The following is a 20,712-nucleotide window of genomic DNA, read 5'->3' on the forward strand; positions in this document are numbered from 1 at the left end:
ACTTATAGAAATGTTTCACTAAAATAACTTTTGAATTTTTTTGGACAATAAGGTCATCAAATTATGTCTTTGTTTTCAATAAAGTATATTAACCCATTTTTAGACATAAAACCCCTTAACCCATATATAAATTATAAAACCCATTACCTAGGCACAATTTTTAGATACTCCAAAATTCTTGTTCAAGTTTTAATAATAAAATAGAAATATTCAAATCATATTTCAAGCTATAAGAATAAAACAATACAATCGTTCAAACTTTAAGTATGCTATAAGCTGATTTTCTTTGTTATATCAATATCTTTTGAACTATTTTAATATTTTTCTATTGTTCAAAGTCGGAAGTTAAATATTTTACTGAATAGAAGTGCTTGGACATAATTGAAACACATGAGACTTTATATAAATTCATGATACATGTAATTATTATTTTCGATTTATATATATATATATATATATATAGAGAGAGAGAGAGAGAGAGAGAGAAAGAGATTTAGAACGAGATTGGTTTATTGGTAGAATATTTGGATAAATTTTCTCAAGAAAAAAATCGTGTTGGATAACGACGTTGTAAAAATGAAAACACTTTTACAATTAGTTGTATATATATGCTTTCTAAAAATATAAAATGTTTACATTAATTGTAATCCACTTATTTATAAAACTTAAATAAAATCAAAATATTACAAGTTCATCTCCAAGAAAATAAAAATACTAAATACTTTCTTTTATTATTGAAAATTTTATATATCAGGGAGAATAATTTACAATCAGTTAAAAAACCTATAGTTAAGCTTTGTGCTCAGTTCTATTACCATTCAAGCGTATCCTCTTATTGTCCATTGAGATATAATTTTGCAATATTAAATTTTTATTCGAATTAATATTTCACATTTTGAAAGTAAAATAGAAATATTCAAATGGGTTTTATAATTTAAAAATGAGTTAAGGGGTTTTTATGTCAAAAAATGAATGGTTTTACTTTTTTGCAAATATGGACGTAGTTTGATGACCTTCTTGTCCAAAAAAATTCAAAAGTTACTTTAGGGGGACTTTCGTACAAGTTCAATGACCATTTGTGGAATTGACTCTTCTCATCTTTCTTCTTTTGACAACTCATTAATCTAACTTTCCACATTAACATGTTTAACACCACAAGATTAAAATGCATTTTGGAACACTCTACATCTGTTTAATTTAAAACTACAAGATTCATAAATCTTCTTTACTTTCTTAAACTTCATTCCAAGTCAAAATCATGCAAACCAATTAAAACGGAGAGCACATAATTTACCTATATTGAAGTTAACTTTGCAACCACACATAGAAGTGGACACCTCAAAACCTTAAAGAATGGTGGCAGACAATACAAGGAAGAATGAATGTTAATCAAAGCAACCTTCACACTTTTTAAACAAATGTCAATCGTCCAAGCACATCATTTGCGTCCCCTTGTAAACTTGCGGAAGAACAAAACATTTTTGTAACTTTGATCCAAAATGAGAATCTAATTATAATTAGCATGTGGTGCGGTACAATTATTACTAAGTGTACCCAAAAATTTTAAGTTCGTGATCGCCATAATTTCTTTATTTTCATGGTTTACAGATCACCATAATTTATCAATGGCGCATGCCCAAAATCATAGGAGAACAAATATTAATTCAAGAAAAATCAAGCCACAAGCTATAGTAACTATAATAAATAAACTTAAATTATATACGTTATCAGTCTAAAGGATTTTTTTTATATTATCATGTCATTTTAATATATTCTGCAAGATAACATGTTTTTTTTTTCTTTTCATATTTCACATTTTAAGAGGTTTACTTGTAAATAGCATTTGAGTTGGGATGAAATAGATAATAGACACTTATAACACTTGCTATCAACTATTAGTCACTATTGCCACTCTCTTGACATGAATTTAAAACTAATTAGAAAATATTTCATTAATAACACTTGTAACTCAAAAATCCATATACCCAATGGAGAATAAAAGAGAGATGCTTAATATTTCACTAGTAAAATTAGGCCGCGTTTTGCGCTGTTATAAAAGACATTAGTGAATTTGAAAATACTATTATATAAATTTTATTAAGTTGTTTCATGGGTATGCATATAAAAAGTTAATGCTATATAGTGATGAAACTATATGTATAAATATGTTTTCTAGAAGTAGGGTAAGATGAACTACTTTTTTTATTATTATATATGTATACAACTGAGAGGTTAATTACATGATTATCTTAGTCTAATTGTATATCATATACATGTATTTATATGTTTCAATTTTTTTTTTTTCATTTATCAGATGTAGTTAAAACTTTTGATTTTTCTAATTATATTTTCTTCTAATATATTCTTTATTATTTCTTTTCTTCTTTCCTTCTACCCCCTCTTTCTCTGAATTTGATTTTTAAACTTTTGATTTTTCTAATTATAGATTCTTCTAATATATTCTCTATTATTTCTTTTATTCTTCCTTCTACCCCCTCTTTCCTATGAGTTTGATTTTTTGGTATTTCCTAATTTAGCAGTGAAGCAGTTGGTACTTGAGGCAGACGGTACTTCAGTATTTCTTTTTTAATTATTTCTTTCATTTCTTACTATTGCCCCTTCAATTTAATTCCAGCAATTACCATATAAGTACCTTAAATAATAGAAGAGAAAAGATTTTAAAAAAAAGTTAAGTCTTATTCGGCAAATTGAGGGAAAAACTGCAATTAAATGATAAAAAATATAAACCCGAACCCCTAGTATTTCCACATAGTCGGCAAAGCACAAAATTAGATGTGCATATTTGTCTTGGAAAAGAACACCGATAACGATTTTAGAATTACTAAAATTGCTAAGTACTACTGAAAGCCAATGATATATCCATTGATTAACTTCATCCTCCTTTACGAAAAAAATTGATGGGAAAAAAGATATAGTAACTCATACCTGGATGATATCTTCTCCGATTATCACACGCGCGATATATTGATGTTGTCATTCATATTCGAGATCCTCCACCTTAATGTTTTATTTTGAAGTGCCAAATATAAAGGCTCATGCTTCAGGCTGACTAAAAAGAATCATAACTTGGTGATTAACGGAAAAATTGAACATCAAGACCATTGTTCATAGAACAAAACGTATACCCTTAGCATTAATGCATATTCTATGTATTAAGTAAGGCCATTAATACTCAAACAACACGTCTCTTTGGAAGGGGAAAACATATAGAATACAGATGAGAGTATTAAATGGATTGCAGTTACAACGTTTTAGATACTTACTACGTTTTAGAGTGGTTTTTTGACTTTTTAATACAACACATTAATTTTAAAATGAGGAAAAATTCAAAAAAAAAGAAAAAAGGATAAATAGGAATGAAGGCCATAAAGAGGTGACACATCACCTTGTCTATGCGGTTTACGCTTTATATTATATATAGATTCATATTCACGTTGTAACTAATTATTAAGACTACTTTATGGGTGATGTAAAATTTTACAGAAAATTTCAGTTCCAATTTAAACTTAGAATTCATATAATTCAATTAAATTTGGATTCAGTTATCAATTTCAACTATAAATGTTTAAACTTTTAATCAACTCATTTATGATGAATTTATTTATTTCTAAAGGCATAGGACTAAGCATGGAAGGAAACGTTAAAAAGTCAATTCGAGTTTGGTTGGAGTAAATTTCTAGCTCAACAATATTATAACAAAGCTCAACTGAGCTCGGCTCATGCTTAACTTGATACTACAACAAACTCGACTAAATATAGTTGAGCTCAATCAACTTAGAACTGTATTAAACTTGACAGGGCTCAGTTCAACTCGATGCCAAACGAACTATTGGGAAGTGTACAAAACCATAATAAGTTAAGCAAACAAAAAATGCAACCATTGTTTACTTTGAGCAATCAGCCATTAGCATGTTTTGGATACTAGAACTAGTTATATCATTCAAAGTAGGCCGATATGTTTTAGATAATAGATCTGGATGTATTCGATTAAGTAATCGCCTAATTATTTAGGTCAGGAATAACAAGCAAAACAGGAGAACAACATTAACGAGGTGTAAGCACAACTCTCATACCGTATCGTGAGGTCACTCTCTTATTTAAACTCATTTATTAGCCCAATAATACCCAATTCAATATAAAGAGGAAGAAAGTTCTTTCCACTATCAATGTGGGAGAAAGTATATTTCACATAAGACAAGAATGGATAAAGAAAAAGGGATCCACAAATATAAAGGGAGGAAAGAAATTTATTATATTCTTTGCATTACTAGTAGGTTTATATCCGACAAAAGTTACATAACTAGTTGAGCGTTTTTCTAATGAATCATCTGTTGCAAAAAAATAAAGTTTAACAAAAATAAAAATAATTTAGAAAGTAAAGTGTAATTAACCTTATGTTCTCCTCTCTACTGTAAATTTTATAAAAAATGAATTGAAAAGTATAACGGTTTCTTGAATATCTAATTTAATATATTTTTGGGAGCAGCTATCTACCATCTACCTTCTGCATTAATATTTTAAAAAAATTATTTTCTAAACCTAGGAACCACTAAAAAAATAATCTAACACCGCTTGGTATTAATTTGGTACTTGCAAAGTAAGATACGCGAGAATTAAACATAAATTCATACTATTTTTCTTTTAAGGTTTTCCACACCTTTAAAGAATGAAACGTCATAACCTTAATCAGAGCGTATTGAGCCAAATTTTTTTTTTTTTAAAAAAAAATTATATATATATATATATATATATATATATATATATATATATATATATATATATATATATATATATTATGGTTAAAGGTATTAATATTTGGGACCAAAAATAGTATCTTTGACTAATGATTAGGTTACCATCCTCGTAGTAAATGGGCATTCACTTTTTGGAGTTTTTTTTGCCATAGCAGTCAAGTTCTCTTTTGCTTCATAGTTTGCTTGAAAGTTTTGATGAAGATAACTTAAAAAGAAAAAGAAAATTATTGGCAAAACTATTTTCAACCAAACATTAAGAGAAGAATTTTTCAAATTGCTGCAAAAAAAAGGAAAGCTTTTCTTTCTAGATGTTTGATTAGAAAACAAATTTAATTTATTTGTTTAACTCTTCCTCACACTTTTTTAAACAAGTGTCAATCGTCAAAAGCACGCCATTTGCGTCCCCTTGTAAATTTGCGGAAGAACAAAACATTTTTGTAACGTTGATCCAAAATGAGAATCGATTATAATTAGCATGTGGTGAGGTACAATTATTACTAAGTTTATCCTAAATGTTAAGTTCGCGGATCACCATAATTTATTTATTTTTTTGGTTTAAATATCACCATAATTTATCAATGACGCATGCCCAAAACTATAGGAGAACAAATATTAATTCAAGAAAAATCAAGTCACTAGGTATAGTAACTATAATAAATAAATTCAAAATATATACATTATCAGTCTAAACTTTTCTTATATCATCATGCAATTTTTATTTGTTATACAGGATAACGTGTCTTGTTTTTTGATTTTACAAATTTCACATTTTAAGGAGGTTTACCTGTAAATAGAATTTGAGTTGGGAAGAAATAGGTAAATAGGCACTTAAAACACTTGCTATCAAGTATTAGTCACTATTTTAAAAGCTATTAACATTTAGCCACTCTCTTGACACGAAAAACGTTTTGGACAAAAAAAACTCCCAATTGAAACACCGAACAACTCTAACAAATGCTACTGCATTTCGAAGGGTAAACACGTAGAACCTAAGGGAAGCTTGATAGCTTCAAGACCAAGGAGGATTCATGGGACTCAAATCTTTATAAACTCAAAATCAAGGAACAAATGGTTCAAAAATTTGTTGGAGTTTCAAAACCAAGGAAGATTTTGTGGAATTCAAGCCTTTATATGTTCAAACAAAGGAACATATATATATATATATATATATATATATATATATATATATATATATATATATATATATATATATCATGGGCTTCAAAAATTTGCTGAAGTTTCAAAACCAAGAAAGGATTCATGGGGTTCAAATATTTAGTCACGACCAAAATCAATAACCGTGATGACTAATAATTCCCAACCTACAGGCAAGCCAACAACCAATACCATTACAATTCAATTAATTAATTTAGCGGAAAAGAAGAGGTTTCCAGAATATCCAATACTAAGTCATATAATAAGAAATACAGAAACGACAAAACCTCCCAAGATTCGTGTTATAAGTACAAGAGCTAGTACAATACGCTACAAGTATGAATACAAAAATCACTATCGAAAATATGGAAATACACTGTCTGACTACTAGAAGACAAAATAATAAAAGGGATAGAGGGAGAAGGGTGCTGCAGTACAGCCAGACAGCTCATCACAATCTCCAATCAACAATACTCGAGCTCAATGCGCTCCACGAGGCCCGCTAGTACTCGGAATCGAATCTGCACCACAAAAATACAGCAAGTGCAGAATGAGTACGAAACCACATGTACCCAGCATGTATCATAGACCGACTACGAAGAAGTAGTGACAAAATTTATAAGAAAACCATTTTTTAATCTTACAAGTCTACATTACACCCAACAGATAAGTGTTCACCGAAAGAAGGTTAGTCAAATGTCAAGTAATGTCCATTAATCAATTAAGCACATAATCATGAAAAAACGGAGGATGCTATGCAATGCAATTTGATGTTATGTAATGACATGCCTCAAGTACCAAACCCTCTCTTAAACCGTATATACACGACATTCCTCGATAATCTTTGGGAGTTCGTGACTCATGGGGGACTCGCGAGGTCCATATACCTGTTGCGGCATGCAACCGGATGCATATACTTGTTGCGGTATGCAACCCGATACATATACCTGTTGCGGCACGCAACCCGATCCATATACCTCAATGCCATTTAAAATGAATGTACATGAACAATTATATATGTATGAATGTTATGCCAAGCTATCAGAGCTATGAATTATACAGAATTTCTCAAGTAAACACACATATACGGGTTTGATGAAATGATACGGGCACACAATGAGCAACCAAGTCAACAAATTATCAGCTAATGCCCATAATGCTTTGGCATTCTCGGATTACAATCCGTAACTACACAATCACAAACTTTCTCCTTCACAACACCAGTACTCGTAAAAATGCATGTCACTCCATGGGTAGGAGACCTCCTTCTTTTTCCTTTACCCAGTATTTATTCCATTTTTATCTTTAATTAGCAAAAACGTCCATCAATGAAGCTAGAAGTCTTAACATACCTCGAATGTTGAGCAAACGTTCCAAAAACGTCAAAAGATCGCCTTCGCTTTCCTCAAAGCCTCGGGTTGTCCCTGATCTATCAAATACTCATTATTTGAGCCTGTAGACAGACATATTGCAATACTTTGATTCGAACTCAAAAACGAACCCAAAAGGTAACCCGAGCCCACAAGGCTAAATAAAATTGGTTTACCCATAGCTTAATTTAAATTTAAAAAATGAGCTAAAACTATCCACAAATCGACCTTGAAATTGAAGAAATACACAATTTCTACTCTAGGGCTAAAACCCCAATTTCCCACTCAAGATCATGGATTAGGACGCTAATTAATGAATTAGAATTTTAACCCCCCCCCCCACCCACCCCCCAACCCCAAAACGAGAAAATAGCCTTGAAGATCGCCTAAATCCAAGCTTTAGCACACCAACAATAGTGAAATAAACCTCAAATCCCGACTCTGCTCCTTTTTAAAACCTGAAACCTAATTGGCGTGATCGTTGTGGCTCAGCGCACCTTGAAACACTCAAGCTAGTGCGATACGTTGACCAAGAATCCCCCTCTACAGCGCAGTCGCGCTGACCAAAATCTCCCCTTCTGCGCGATCCCGCCCCTATAGCGTGATAGCCCTGACAAAAAATCCCTCTCTTGAGCGCAATTGCGCTCCATGTGCGCGATTATGCTCCCTCAGCGCAATTGCAGTAACACCAGATACCAGAAATTTCTGGTGTCTTCAAATCTTTCAATTAACATGTGGAACTCATCTGGAACCTCCTGGACATAAACCAAATACAGTCATACAATACACTGCGAACCTGCTCGCACATTCAAAACATCGAAATGGGGTCGTGTTGACACGATGTTGACCGTGGTCAACTCTAAACTTTAAACTTAACTAGTTTCCAACCTAAGGTTCAAAACACACCCGAGCCCCAGGGACCCAAAACAACTACTCAACTAAGTTAAAAGTCACGTTCCGGACCTAATGGAATCGACGAAACTCCAATACAGACCCATTTACCCTGCTATTGACTTTGGTCAAACTTTCATTTTCACTAATTCTTCTCTGATAGTCACCCAATTGCCTCGGGAACCTTGCCAACCATCCCAGCAAGTCAAAAATACTATTTTAATGCTACGAGAATGGTATTTGGGAACAAAGATTATAAAAGCTCAAAATGATCTGGAGGGTCGTTACACCTTTATAAATTTTCAAAACCAAGGAACGTGTCATGGGGTTCAATATTTTGCTGGAGTTTCAAAATCAAGAAAGGATTCATTGGGTTCATACCTTTATAAGTTTTCAAAACCAAGGAACGTGTCATGGGGTTCAAACTTTGTATATTCTTCCATGTTTTGAGTAGGGTTATTTTTGTTGGAAATTGCTAATTTTCACATTAAAGTGTGACTCTTTCCTTGTTACTGTTGAAATGGTGGCTAAAAACTCATAGCAGACCCGAAAACAAGCCATCGCCCTAATTTTAGTGTGACCTGGCAGTGTAAAACAAATTTACACTAATAATGTATATAACTAAAACTCAAGACAAACTCTTCATCACAAACTACTATGCCCTTCCATTTTATATATGCCTATTTAACTAGATACAAAATTTAAGAAAAATAAATTTTGTGGTTTTAAATATGTCACAAAAGATTTTGAGTGATTATAGAACTTTTAAAATGTCTAATCTTAAATATATCATAATGTATGTGGCTATAAAACATTTACATGTAGAATAAAATAGAATATTAAAATTAAATTATTTTCAATTTTTTAACAATTTTTTTTAAAAAAAAAATCAAAGAACTTGAGGCCAAAAGCAATAGTAACTGACATTGTTGAGGGTCGTGCATTAAAAATGGTAAGACAATGAATAGAGACAACTCCCATTATTTCAATCAAACATCACTCGATGATCCTTTTGGCTGTTGGGAATAATGTTTTTGGTTACGTCATCAGTTATGTTATAAAATAACAACAATAATAATAATAATAATAATAATAATAATAATAATAATAATAATAAAGAGAAGAAGAGATGGAGAAAATTGTAGAGATTTTTATTCTCAAAAATCGATTCATACAATTGGGGTAAGAAAGCCTCCTATTTAAAAATAATAAAAGAAAACTTTATTCCACAAGAAGAAGGTGCTAACTTTAGGGAAAAAATTCAAGCTGATATTGTTGCTGCTACTACTATCATCCTCATCACCATCATCATCATCATCATCATCATCATCATGGTTGTTATTGTTGTTGTTTGAAATATACATTGAATATAACAAAAGATGAAGAGTGAGACTTTTGTCTTATCATTAAAATTCTCAGTCACAAATCACAATACAGTAGAATCACTAAAAATAATAATTTAGGTAGTAAAGAAAATTGATGATGTGCATGAAAAGAGGGGAGATGAAGAAAGTTGAATCAAATACATATGTTGAAGTAGGATACTAACACAATCATTAAGTACTAAATTATAAATATGAGATGATGAAAGTGAAACAAAAAAAAAGCATAAATTAGCTGAATATGAATAAAGATCATACGGCCAAGCATGAACGGTGAACCATTATACTCTAAGAATTTATTAAGGAAAAAAGATAAAGAAGTCTAATATCAAATTATAGTTCTTTTTACACCGTTTAATTACGACTCGTCTTAGGAGAGAAACATAGAAAAAGAAATACTCCAATAACTTTATGAATTAGACATAGAAAGTGAAGAAATCAGTCGCCATTTTTTTCATATCTAATAATAATGCTATTAATAAGACAAATGGCATGTCACCATTAACATAATGTAGAGTAAATCAATTGTCCGCTTAAATTTAGTACGCAAATTGCGTGACGCAATGAAGGATGAATGTTAATGGAAGTAATCTGCCAATGATTTCCGCTAGAAATAGCCCTTTTATTTTAATATGATTGATTTGTTGATGTGAAGTGTTAAAGTGATGCAATTAGTCAGTTACAGTGAAACCCCTCTATAATAGCATCGTTGGGTTTAAGATCTTTTGACTGTTATAGAGAGTTGCTGTTATACACTATAACAACATTTGCCATTAAAATTATATTGTATGTAGTTGTTATAGGCAAAAAAAAATACTTAAAACCTATGCTTTTTATTTTTAATGTTGTAAAAATAACAAATTATTTAAAATTTAAATCTCAAAGATATGAATACTTGACTAACTAAACATTTAAGAAAGTTAATACAATTTCAACAAATTCATAACTGAATATATAAAGTTTTAAGCTCTAAGACACACATTTTAAATCTACAGAAATATAATATATTAAAATATCAAATTAAATATTTTTCCATGAAGCTCTTTTATTTATTGTAATAAGACAATGATATTCATATGTATATTAAATAAAGTTATAGAAGACAATGATATTCTTATATTACAAATATGTATTCATATGTAATATTCTGTCATAAATATAGTATATTAAAGTATCAAATTATATATTTGATCAAGATCTATACACTTATTATTGGTAACCATATATATTCTATTTTTTTATAAAGATAATCAACTACTATATTACCCGAAAAAGCAGATAGCTGTTATATGGAGGGTAATTTTATAAAGAGCGTGCTGTCATAAAGTTGGCCATTGCCGTTATAAGTAAAATGCTGTTATAGAGAAGTAAAATATAACATAAAAGATCGGTTCCGAAAAATCTTACCTGTTATAGAGAGGTGTTGTTATACGCGGATGCCGTTACAAAGAGGTCTGACTGTACTTATATAAACGGAATTAAAGTAGTCTAGACAAAGACCTGGATGTATATAAACATTAAAATATTCGCTCAATTATCTCATTTAAGAATCGTCCCTTCAATATTTATAAGAGATGCAAAATTTACAGAACTAGTATAGCATTTTTCTCGTCTAATCATCTTTTACAATAATATATTGAAATTATGTAGAACATATAATTAAGAGAAGTAACTTTAGATGAGAGCAATTATCTCTCATTACCACGTTAATAATAAAGTTTTTTCTTTATAAATCTAGGACCATATTAAAAAATATCATAAATCACTTGATGGTTATTACTTTGTACGTTAGAATATATATTAAGAGTAAAAGCTCTATGTTATCAGACTATGCCAAAGCAGTAAATCAGAAAAGTAGAAACAGAAAAATATTTCAAGCTCATAATTTCTTTTTGTTTCCTAAGAAATTTTAACTCCCTCACTGTTGCTAGGGTATTTGAATTAATTTCTGACACTAGTTACAGGAGGCTCGTGCTAAGTCCGGGCCCAAACTCAAAATATAAGAATTCTAATTATTATAATTAAAGAAGTATAGTTTGTGTCACATTTATTTACAACACATAAGAATAGTAAATCTAATATTAGAGTTTCTTAGTTATGTAATTGGATATATTTGAAAGAAAAATCGCTGAGGAAGCAAGTTTCGACAGGAAAATACAAACCGAGGGGATGCAAGTGATTTGATATTTTCTAAACTTACATGATTTAAAGACTTATAATTACAACTCGACATATATCATAAATTGAAAAATATTTTGGCATTTTTATGAATTTGTGAGCGTGTAATCATTAGTGATTGATAGAATGGATTTCTTTGGTATCTATTTCAGTAATTTAACTCATCATATTCAAAAGTTTATGCTAGTTAAATGTGATTTAAGCTTAGTTTTAGATGAAATACAAGATAAAATCCCTAAGTTCATTAAATGAACCTCAAGAATCAATTTAGTTCTTCATATATGATTTATGCTTTAAAAGCTAGTTCTGAGTTAATCGAACAAGAGATTTTAATGATATTCTCACTGTTAATGCGACCTTCATTTCAACACTATATGACACTAGTCAATAATTTCTACTTTCAGTATTCGTAATGCATCATAAATATTTCAACACAATATAAAATTGTCCCACAAAAAATTCCTATTCAGCTAAAAAAAGAGTCAGGAAAAAAGAACTAATTACATGAGAATTGTACGTTAGTTCATCAGGAATAATATATAACCTCATGATACAATCACCAAAATTCATGATTTAACCTCTTTTCGTTTTTCCTTCTCTTCGTCCCGCAAACTAATTGGATAAATTTGAAAAAATATAAAGGTTCTTGTCCTTTTTTTTTTTTCCTTTCAAAAGATGCTAATTTATTAATTCTTGGAAAAAAAAAAATTACACTCTAAGTTAATCTACAAAAAGTCATTGAAACTAACTTCTTTCATGGGAAAAGACAAGATTCAATACATATTCTACGAAAGAAGAAAAAATATAATAAAATATGACTTATACATTCAAAGAAATTAAAGTGCAAACCTAAACCATAATTGAAGTGTGTGTGTGTGTTTTGTTTTAACGAGAATACTTATCTATGAAAAGGATTCCAAATATTTTGGTACCAACTATTTTTTATTTCACACATAAAAAGTGGGTTTAATTTTCTTTAAAAGAAAAGCATGCAGCAAGTTGCAAAGAGAAAGTAGTAATAGATGGATAAATACTTCCAAAGTATGTAAGATAATAACCTCACATAATAACTAAAATTTTAAATATCTATATTTCCAATATATAAAAAGCAAAATTTCATATTACAATTTTAACATTTTAACTTTCAATGTCGATGGAATTGTTTATTTCAAACTCATGACTTTTAAATTCATACACATGTATTAGCAGAGACTTATATGTTCATCTTCTAAAATCATTTAAATAACATAATAAGCTTTTCATTAACTATAAGTTTATATTTACAATCTTAGTTTAAAGTCTGTACACAAATTATTTTACTAATTTTATAGAAATAATAGTAATAGATAACAATTCAAGTACATAAAGTAAAAGACTTTTTTTTTTTTTTTCTAACTTTACCTAAATTGATTCTAGGACAGCACATAGGATGAGACATGTTTAAATGTTTAATGAGACCTAATAAGTTGTCCAGTTGAAAAAGAAAATTTGGCTGCAAGGTTTCTTAAAATTTACAGCAACGTAAGAACTAATAATTTAATAAAGGCTAAAAAGAGATCAACAAAAAGTCACATTACCCACCAATTACGAAGGCCCAGGTGGGAGTGGTTGAGAAATTATGTAGGGCCAAAGATTACTACAGCAGCCACACGTAAGCATTAAAATTTTAAAATTCTAAATATAGCACTGTGAGGACTACAAAAACTTCCTATCCTCCCTCCATTTCAATTTATGTGAACTCATTTGACTGAGCATGACATTTAAGAAAGAGTGAAGACTTTTGAAACTTGTGGTTCAAAATAAGTTTTCAATATTTGTGTAGTTATAAATCATTTCATAAAGTGAATTTGTTTTCAAATTAGGAAAGAGATCATTCATTTTGGCATGGACTAAAAAGGAAATAGGTTCACATAAATTAAAACAGAGGGAGTATATAATAGTAATGATAGAATGGAAAACATTTGTGAAATGGCGACAATGCAAGTTATAGAACTCCGAAAAACTCAACTAGGCGAAGCAAACCACACACTGGATACTTACGTTTTCTTTTCCAAGAGTGATGTAAAAATACAATGAGAGTGTTTCATATTTCTGTGTGCAAAAAACTGAGGTGAAGCCTATGAATTTATAACCACGAGTTGGACAATCAACAGGTGCAAAAATGCATGTTCGAGAAGACATTATTTTGGCCCAAATCCAAATATAACCAAATCTGATGTTGAGCGACAATGAAACCGCGAGTCTAGACTTCTTTAAGAGCTAGAAGAAATGTTTCTCTATATAAGCACAAGGATGTTCCTCTCTTTTTCCAATGAAGGACAAAGCTCCTTAGTAAAAAGGATTTTTTTTTTCAAAATTTCATTTTCCTCCATTCTTTTACTCAATTTCTCATTCACACCACAACAAAAACCCAACAATCCCCCACATGAATGGTGAATGTCTATATGATGAAAAACTCTAAGATGGGCAAATAAGGATTAATCGTATCTAGATAAGTAGGTTTCCCTTTGACCGTTCCGTAGTGAACGTATATCGGATATTGATACATCCAAATTACACCTTTAAAATAGGAGTAAAGCGGTCTGATAAAGTCCAAAACCACTCCTCAAAGAGAAATTATACACGGTCATATGCAATATAATTTACCCAACTATGAGTCGGGGTCGATCCCACAGGGAACAATATAATAGGCGATTTAAACAAGTAAGGAATTATCACCAACTACGCTAAGCCAAACACTTTTTCAATAATTGATTTTTGTTTTAACAACTAATAAAGATAGAACTAACTAGAAAGCGGGTAAAATGATCAATGGCCACAAGTATGGATACAAAGGAAATTACGCTTAAGTAACGATTCAATGTATTTCACGATTTTACAACTAAGAGTGAGTTTATGCTAATTAGATAATGATTTCTAAAATCTCATCAAAAGTCTCTTGACCAAATCAATGAATTTCACTCTAAGCTTTCTCAAGCCTTAGAGTGTGATATTAAGAACAATCAATATAATCTCAAGTAACTTTCCTATCTCTAGCTCAAGTTATTAAATGGGTTTTAAAGCCCCAAATTCTTGTTAACTAATCTTTCCCAACCTCAATCTTCCTCCCTCGAGCTCAAATCGAATTAAATGGGCGGGTCTTAGGGTTAACTAATCCCTTAAGAAACATTAAAGAACAAGATTAATTAAAACAACATTAACTCACTTCATTAGCAATAAAAATCATTCAATACATAAGCAAAACAAGAGTCTCAATCCAAAACTTTAATCATAGAATATTTCCACAAACAAGGTTCAACTAATGGAATGGAGTACTACACGCTTAGATGTTCAATACATAACAAGGAATTGAAGAAATGAGTAAAAGAGTAAGAAATTTCTCATCCAACTCTTCAAATCTTCTCTTCCAAAGTGTGAGTTGATAAACCTTAATCTCCAAAACTTGTGTTGAAAATGGCCAAAGATGAGAATAATGTCTCTCAGGTCTTCTTTTGTAGTTCCCCCAATTTTTCTCACTAAAAATGACAAAAACAGTCTCCATATCTTCAGATTTTCGAAATTGCACTTCTGGCCACTTTTTGCACTTTTATCCACTTTTGTCATTGTCTTCACTTTGACCTCTTTTTGACTTGTTTTTCACTTGATTTCTTTATGATTACTTCTCAATCATATAAACCTATAAAATTGAAGTAAACCATAGTAAATGCACTATTTCTCAATCAAACAATTCAAAAATCTAAGATTAAAGAAGAAATAAGTTGAAAAATACCAACTTATCAAATCCCCAAACTTAAACTATTGTTTGTCCTCAAGCAAACCAAATCATATAATTTCCTTCAAAGGACTCCATTCAAAAGTGCACCAACATCATACCAAGACAAAAAGTCTACTTTAAGCAAAAACACATGACTTTGATTGGTACCAACAATGAATCCAAACATATGAATCACCAACTTCTTCTCAAATACTTCATTTTCATTTCAAGTGCACAAACACCAAGTTAATCAAAGTAGTAATCAAGTCATGACACTAAAGCTTCAAAATTTGCCTCATTATCACAAAACAACTTTCTTTTGTTGATTCCTCTCAATTGGATTATGGAACAAATTCACAACTCAAATTTTCATGTGCCCGCACAATCAAGAGAGAATCCCATGCGTAGAAAATGTAATGCAAAACACAAATGGGATATCAAGTGGAAGGAATTAGCTCTCTCTCTCACAAAGATGTTCAAATGCACACAAGTAGTACCGTAAGCTTGCCCTTCATGTATTTCTCCACTAATATAGACACACTTGGTTCAAAATTAATTAGGACTTAAAGGGTTGTAATATAGTCTTTTGGTTAAGATCGGGCACAATTTGGGTAAGACTGACTCAAAACCTCCCAAAGCACTACAATTTGCAACAATTAAAGCACACTTCCTTCAACAACTTTTTCACCCTTTCTTCATTTTTCATTGCACCAACTAGTCTTCCCTTTATCCACAACTCCTTAGTTTTCCTTTCTTTTTCATCTTTCTTACGTATTTTTTGTTCTTTTTCAAAAAACAAGGAAGGTTCCACTATTTTTTTTCTCTCTCATTTTTTTTTTTTTTTTTTTTTTTACCTTTCACCTTTTAAGCAACTTCCACATCACAACTTTTCCAACTAGTACTCCCAAACTTAGGCTTTTAGCCTATGTTTGCACTTTCAAAACACTTAGGGAGGTAGCACTACTAAAAAAACAGCGTTTAGTGACGGACGTACTCCGTCGCTAATCAAAGATATATCTGTTGCTAAACATGTGTTGCGACGGATTAGCGACGGAATGGCGGCGTTACGATTTTGCGCGTTGCTAACCTATTAGCGACGGAAAATTGAAATCCGTTGCAAACTTAGCGACGAGTAGCGACGTATGAGATCCGTTGCACATTATAGCAACGGATTATTTTTGTTGCTATTGTTATAAATTCCGTGACTAATTTCATATTTCATTTCGTCGTTTTAGTAAATTAGCGACGAAAACCATTGTCGCTATTCCGTCGCAAAATATTGAATTATTTGTGCCTGCATTTAGCGACAATAGAATATTTGTCCCTCTAGCAACGACCAAAATCCGTCGCAAATCACAAATATTTTTCTTCTGTTTTTTTTTTTTAAATACGCCTGTTGAAACATACTAAATACAAATTAATAAATACCCTTAAAAATAACTGACATTCACATAAAATAATATTTATAAAAAAAGTTCAAAATAGATAGCGAAATCTCAATCGTTAAGTCCAAAACACCGACAACACCAAGCTATCAACTACCAAAAGAACCCACACATCCATCAAGTATTGTTAGTGCATAAGTTTGTTCTTTCCAACAAAAAGCGGATAACATAAAAAACTAATGCATGGGTGAAGGACTACGATCACCATCAGAAACTAAAGGATCAACATCGTCAATGTTGGCAGTAGTAGGAGGAGGCACTATGGGTGTCACAACTGATGGTTTGTCGACAGGAGTATTTGGATGATGTGATGGTGAAGAAATCACTCCGCGTGCCTTCTCAATAAATAAAGGAAGCAAGCGATCGATCAGTTGTAGGAATCAATCGCATCACTAACTCCTCCATATTTTCCGTAGGTGCCGATTGAGAAGTTGAAGGTGCTCGCTTGATGTGAAGCATTAAAGGCAAAATTGACGCAAAGATTTGGCCCATAATAACTTTGTGCTTGAGATCCAAGACCATATATTCTTCTCTTCCTTGTTCCCCTGCCAGCTTCGTAATATGCTTCACATTGATCAATATCGACCGAGACCGTGATTTTTTCCCGTAATATTTCTTGATATCTTTCCGTAATAATTAGTTAAATTAAAACATCAAGAATACTAACCATTCAATTTTACCAAATAAAAAGAGAAATGAATTCCAAAGATAAAAGAGCAGATATTTATCCATTTTTCGTTGGTGTACAAGTAATACGGACTAACGGGCACAAGGTTGCATAAATGCAAAGACTTGTTGCTGTGCGAGTCGAAAGGGGAACGACGAACATCAATTAATCGCACAATTATGCTAAACACGGTCTTTATGCTCATCGTCTCATCGGTCTTAACAACATCCTAAGCCAGATTTCTATTCATTTATATCCAGGATTTCTTTCACAAGTTAAGCAAAGGATCATGCTTCATGGTTCACATGCTTCGTAAGAAAAAGAAGTCAAAGCTTGCAAAACAAAGAAAAGGAGCATGCTAAGAAGCCGGTAGCCATCAATGAGCTCAAGAAAAGAGAGAAGAAATGAAAATTCAATTGGCAAATAAGGAATTTTCGTAGGAAAAGGAAGAGACTTTCGAAAAATTGACTGAGAAGTATCAAAGTGAAGTTGAGTTCGACATTTTTCGTAACTACCAAGTACCGGAAGAAGGCTTATCAACATGGATAAGTTTCATATTCCCAACCTTAGCCATATTCCCAACCAAGTCGCTATTGTATGGTTTTTAATGGGCGTATTAGCTATGCTCATTCCTATTGAAAACTTGCAATATCCGGCTAAGTTTGACACATATAGTAATACAAAACTACATAGCATTACAACTACGAGAGGAACAAGAAGCACTTACATATTGAGTGTTTGATGACACTGGTTTGTGGTTAACGAAAACAAATGCATGGAAGCAAACCAAGTTCATATAGTGATAGGTCTTTGGCAATGATTCATAGCATAGAATTTGTTTATTGTTGTGCTTTTATTTTGACAATGTTGTTACTTGTACGGTGATTGGTTTCGTTTGATATATAATAATAACCACTAAGCAACTTAGTCGTATATTTGACTGCAGAACACCAGACTATCTAACAGGATTCATAATGTATGCTTCACATCTTAATATAGGATCCTACATTGCTTTACAAACATATCACAACCATCATACCAGTCTTTATGCTAAACACAGTCTTTAGTTATCATTAACCACACCTTTACGAGACGTCGGCAAAACACTGCTGTTTACAGCAGCTAGGTAAAAGATTCTCCATTAATTCTGAAATTAGTTTACCACACCTTTACGAGTCATTAGTTTAATTAAAATTATAAAATTTTGAACTTACATGGACAGCTCGGGCACGCTCATCAACAAAAGATTCTCCATCATGATCATGTGTATGGACATGCAAATGTACCTCACCCAGGTGTTGGATCTCGACCCTTTGTAACAGCCATGCAAAAGTTACTCATTTCGAAAAATTACACCAAGAACAATAGCAAGATAAACCAGCAATAGAAAAATCTAAATAATTCAAGAAAGACAATAACATAGTAATCAAGAAAATAGCAATATATATACCTAGGTAAACCGAATCAAGAATCGCAAAAACACCTTGAAAAAACAATTTTCAAGTAGTATTTTTCAAGTAGTAAATATAAAAAATTTAAGAGTGTATGAAAAGAAATATATATACTTACAAGTCTCTTGCGATGCTCCCCAATGCAGATAGAGCCACCCGTGTGAGTCCCGGCAGCAACTTCTTTCCCTCCACAACGATTCTTTGCATTTATCTCCGACTTTTCGACACACTTAGGATCCGCCCAAAGTTGCAACCAGCGTTCCCACACATTATCAGACACATAATCCGGCTTAATCCTTTTTTGTTTAATTTTGCTAATGAAATTCCTATACTTTGTTGCTGCCTTAGTATTCCAATGTTTTTTTATTACACTCTCAGGAATCGAAGAGTCCCAATGGTATGTCTTCTGAAAACAGTTTATAAACTAATATTATTAGTATCCTAACTATAAAAGCTAATACACTTATAAAACGAATTATGATGAAAGTTATACCTTGAATTCCCCAAAATAAAAATTTCTAGTATCTTCTGAGACACCTTTCCAATTGATTCCATTGGGATCAAGTTGATTTTTGAAAGATGCGGATATGGTATTAGAGCATTCTTTAGAAGGTTCCAACCTGCATAAATTTGAAAATATTATTTCAAGGCCTACCACAAATTATATATAAAAAAAAAATACAAGCATGGACTAACCCTGCAGGAGTAAGAGTAACAAGTGTAAGTGTCCGCTGCCTACGACGACTACTGGACTCTTCTTCGCTGACAGTGTTGCTCTGGTTTGATGTACCCTCATCTACTGGGCCGCTCAGATCAGGTGTAATGGGAGATAATTCAGGGATGGTTGGGTTACTACCGTGATCTGACGCTTGAACCGGTGGCGTACCTAAAGTTTGAACATGGTTTATAGAATCTGGCCCACCTATGGAACTCGTACCACCTTGTTGAGGACTACCTCGACCTTTTCCTCGAGCGATATCTACAAAAAAATGTGGACGTGAGGAAATTAAAGCAACCATCAGTAAAGAGGTTTTTATACAAGCTGTTTGCAAGTCTACAAATATGACTAATCATGATTTACAAAATCTAGCGCTTGATTTACAAAATGCAGCGACTTGTTACACAAGCAAACCTACAATTTATAGTTTCTATTATGAGAGGCAGTAATAAACAGACCTGAGGCTTGAACCGGTGGCGTACGTAAAGTTTGAACTTGGTTTATAGGATGCGGCCCACCTATGGAACTCCTACCACCTTGTTGAGGACTACCTCGACCTTTGACGTAAGGAAATTAAAGCAACCATCAGTAAAGAGGTTTTTATACAAGCTGTTTGCAAGTCTACAAATATGACTAATCATGATTTACAAAATCTGCAGCTTGATTTACAAAATCTGCAGCTTGTTACACAAGCAAACCTACAATTTATAGTTTCTATTATGAGAGGCAGTAATAAACAGACCTGATGCTTGAACCGGTGGCGTACGTAAAGTTTGAACTTGGTTTATAGGATCTGGCCCACCTATGGAACTCGTACCACCTTGTTGAGGACTAATCGTGGTGGGAATGGGAATGGTAGGCATGTTTGCACGACCAAGAGAATCACACCTTAATGAGGACTTTCCTACACGACCTCCGCTACCTCG

The 20,712-nt window shown here is 31.9% G+C and overlaps 1 pseudogene; it reads right to left on the reverse strand.

Moving 5' to 3' along the window:
- Window positions 1-16,951: 16,951 nt before the first annotated feature.
- On the reverse strand, window positions 16,952-20,712 carry LOC132053540 (uncharacterized; annotated as a pseudogene).

This window comes from Lycium ferocissimum, chromosome 4 (genome assembly GCF_029784015.1).
Source record: "Lycium ferocissimum isolate CSIRO_LF1 chromosome 4, AGI_CSIRO_Lferr_CH_V1, whole genome shotgun sequence".
NCBI classification, from domain to species: Eukaryota; Viridiplantae; Streptophyta; class Magnoliopsida; order Solanales; family Solanaceae; genus Lycium; species Lycium ferocissimum.